This window comes from Etheostoma spectabile, chromosome 20 (assembly GCF_008692095.1).
Source record: "Etheostoma spectabile isolate EspeVRDwgs_2016 chromosome 20, UIUC_Espe_1.0, whole genome shotgun sequence".
Taxonomy (NCBI): Eukaryota; Metazoa; Chordata; class Actinopteri; order Perciformes; family Percidae; genus Etheostoma; species Etheostoma spectabile.
Window position 1 is genome coordinate 24,759,443 of NC_045752.1, and position 4,233 is coordinate 24,763,675.

The window sequence follows — 4,233 nt, forward strand, 5'->3', positions numbered from 1 at the left end:
CGTGTGTGTGTGTTAAATCCAAAAAATAAAAATATCACAGAGGTTTCATTTTGCTTGTTACCAAGACTCCCCTCCTTGTGCCTCTTCCTCGGCCATATGTGTGGAGCCATTGCTAACACTCCTCTGTAGCTCCACACTGAGATACACTCTAAACCCACCCACTTTTCATATGAGAAGCATAAGATTTACCGCAAAAATATTAATTTTCCCTAGGAAATACTGTACATCCCAGTACTGAAGTTCTGTGTATTTGTCAGTGAGGTGGAGATGTGGTGTATGGTATCTGTGGCAACATCCAGAGGATGCTCATACAGATTATTATTATTTTTAGCTCAGCTTTTAATAGGCTGCAGCCACATCTTTTAATTGATAAGCTGAATGATTTGAAAGTTCCCCCCCTTATTATCAAATGGTATCCCTCATACTTAACCAATTGTAGACAGCAGGTCAGTATTAAAGGGACTCTGGGAGCTGAACTTAAAACTCAGGGCACAGCAAATTCAAACTTTTGTGAATTGGTGTGATGATAACCACCTTGTTCTTAACGTCTCCAAGGCTGAAGAGATGGTGTTTGACCCTTGGGGAGTCAGTGACCACAGGCCTGTGCTCATCCACAACAAATCCATTGCTTATGCCCACTCATACAAATATCTGGGCGTTAATACTGACGAGTCACTAACCTGAAGCACACATGTCGATAGCCTCTGTTGCAGACTACAACTACGGTTGCATTTTTTACGTCTGAGTGTCCATGGTGTCAATAAAAATGATTGTTGATATTTTATCAAGCAGTCCTGGAGGCCTGGTCAGGTACAGTATCATTAAATAAAAACTGTTCCGATTGATTCATACTGCATGGAAAAGCATTGGTGTTAAAGAGCACTTATTCATGCAGAGTATTTATGAACAGGCTTCTTTGAGACAGGCTATTATAAACAGGTTTTATGTTCTGCAAACAGAGTATGAGATGCTGCCCTCCGGTAGGAGGTTTAGAGTTCCTTGCTGCAGATTAAAAAGATTCAAAAACTCATTTATTCCTGGTAAGCTTCTAAATAGCTGCAGATAAAAGCCAGAACAACACCCTGTGGTTTGTTTTATTGTATTTGCATCATGTTTTACATGATGTTTGTGTTTTTCTTAATGGCTGCAGCATGGGTTACCGCATTTCCGGACTATAAGTCGCTCCTGAGTATAAATCACATCAGTCAAAAAAATGCACCACGAAGAGCAAAAAAACATATATAAGTCACACTGGACTGTAAGTCGCATTTATTTAGACGTTTATTTCACAAAATCCAACACCAAGAACAGACATACAGCACACAGTCCACAGGTGGGCCATCTTGCTTTCAGCCTGCGATTAGCTTCCTTCATTTTCTTTGCAGTTAGAGGAACCTTTTACGCCAGTCCCTCACAAGTTTCTGACTTACTCCAAACTTTCTTTGGATTGAGTCAGCTCAATTAACTTTTTGGCTGCATATTTTACTCGGGGCATTTTGTATGTGTTCAGTCTTTCTCAGTGTTTAGGCGCAGCCTATAGTTGTCACAAGCCTAGATTGCCCTCTTGTGGCTGTAGATGATAATGTTTTCAGTATGAATTAACATTTAAAAACATGTTAAATTATATATGTTTTGATATATGAGTCATACCTGACTATAAGTCGCAGGACAAGCCAAACCATGAACAAAAGTGTGACTTATCATCCAGAAAATATGGTAAGTGCCAAAAACACATTTCCTACCTTCTGGGGCAATAAACTTGATCTTGATTGTAGCTAGACACTACATTGTCGTTACATGAGCACTAAACAAAGTGCCGTCAACAAATGATGCTCTTTGTATTTGTACAAAAGTTTTTTAACTGGTTTTTAAAGCGTACATGCTTATTCTGGCTCTCTGATTGGTAACATGGCTACCTGTATTACCAAATACCTTGGCAGGCAGGAAGTGGGGAGTGACCACAGTGTTATTAAGAATCCTTCCTGCTTTTCTTAAGCACATTGACTAGGGTTGGATACCAAACTCTGTACTTGTTGGGGTACCTAACGAATGATGTCGGTTCTTCCGAGGACCGATTCACACATCAAACGATGCCAAATTTTGGATGCAGAGAGCGCATAAGCACGAGCATATCTGTCCTCCTGCATGTTGTGGTGCGGACGAAGCAAAACTACATTGACTTGGAAGTTTGTTAAAGGTGCCCTGCCACACGTATATTTAATGACTTTGTGCTAATGTATGCTGAAGTTCTACCATGGACTCTGTAACTTGGTTACCATGTTTCAAGCCATGAGCGCCTGGCTATCAGCATCCTTTACCCAGCGCAACTGGGCGAGCTCATGAATAGTAATGAGCTCAGGCAACTTGACGTCAGACTGACCAGCTGTTGTGATTGGCCTGATTTCTCCTCTTGTAACTTTTCAGTGGCTAGAGCTGACAGAGGAGGTAGCTAGTTTATTTTCACATTCACCACCTACCACAAACAGATATGGACATAACATATTTAAAAAAATACAAGTGAAAACGGTTTTGTGTGGCACGGCACTTTAAAAGTCACAGTGAGTCCCAGCAATGCCGGTAAGGCGGTTGCAAGTGTGGTTAGACTTTTCAAAATTCCACGCAGACAGCGTATGGGTTAACTTTGTGACAGGCAGGAACCGCAGTGTTTACTATGCCCTTTGGCTGACTGACAGGCTACGGTTGTAGGGCAAGGCAATTTCATTTCGATAGCACATTTTAGCAACAACGCAATTCAAAACGCTTTACATAGAACATTAAAGAGCAGTTTAAAAAGAAAAAAAAAGAAAAAAACAGGCAAAAGAGAATAAGACACTAATAAAAGAATAAAGTGTGGTGTAAGTAATTAATAATTAAAATATAATATTTTATAATATATAATAATTATTATTATTAAATGTTCTGAATAAATAACACAATGTTCTAAGTAAATAGGACAAATAAGTTTGGAATTATTTTTACAACTGAAATTTGTGTAATAACCCCTAATGCCAGGGAGAGCAGAAAGACATTCAACACTCTGGCTTTTAGAGCAGATGATTGCAAATAATTCCAATTTGTTGCTTCTTCAAACAATAATGCTAATCACTATTATAGTGTCTGGACTGAAAAGTGTGTTCATGCCTTGTGATGATATGAAAAAGTAGTTCAGTCCAATTTTAAATTCTGTTTTTCATTCATAACCATGTTTAAACAATCCTCCAGTGTATAAGTTGATCCTTGTGTATGTTCTGTATGTATGCAATAAGTGTGTGGAGGGAAGGATCAACGTTTCCTGGGGAGCAACAATGAACTCACTCGATGGGTGATGAATTGTGGCGACATTACGCAAGTAGTATGCTAATCAGCTAATCAGGTTTGATTGCACGGCAGTGTACGCTCGCTAACCTCAAGGAGACATTGATAATCAGGAGATGATGAGCACTGGCAAACCTCTGCTTCTCGCTCTCTCTCTCTCTCTTTCTCAATTTCAATTTCAATTTCATGTTGCTTTATTGGCATGACAAAAAATACATCCGTGTTGCCAAAGCATAAGAACAAACATATATATGCAGTATATAAACAAAAACAAGGAGTAAATACATCTGATATAATTAATAAACGTTAACAGGATACCTATGATATAATTGTACATACTAAACAAAGTATGTGCATCAAAGGGTACCTTCAAACAATAAAAAAAAGAATAGAAAAATAAAAAAGATAATATATAAAATTCTCTATTTGTATTGTGGCAGGAGAAGATATATTTAGCTGCTAGCCATGCCATGCTTTTATCTTGACTTAATAAAAAAGGAATCTTTTTATCCTCAGTGTAGGTAGTGAAGCCTGGTATATGTTTTTTACATTTTTGGAAATATTGGGTTCTTGAGTCTTCATATTTGGGACACGTACTGTACATTGGTAATTCTGTTTCGATATCCTGGTGGCAATGTGCACGGACACGTTCCTCTCTTGGTCTCCACACTTTTGAATGTCGACCTCTTTCAATTTTAAGCTCATGGCCACTGACTCTGTATTTTGTTAAAATTTGTATTTCTTTTGTATTTTTTGTTTTGAGATATTCAGCCAATGTGATATCTCTGTGCAAGGATTGATAACAGAGGAGCTTGTGTTGAATTTTATTTTCATTTTGACATTGTTCTTCATACTTGTCTTCTAATCTAGTTCCAAATCTTTTGATTGAAGACTGAGGATTGTGTCTGTGGCGGCTCT

General features: G+C 38.2%; 1 protein-coding gene across 4 annotated transcripts in view; it reads left to right on the forward strand.

Moving 5' to 3' along the window:
• The window catches only part of nrxn3a (neurexin 3a), a 269,643-nt gene that overhangs the window by 79,510 nt on the left and 185,900 nt on the right, over nucleotides 1-4,233 (forward strand). The window lies entirely within an intron of this gene.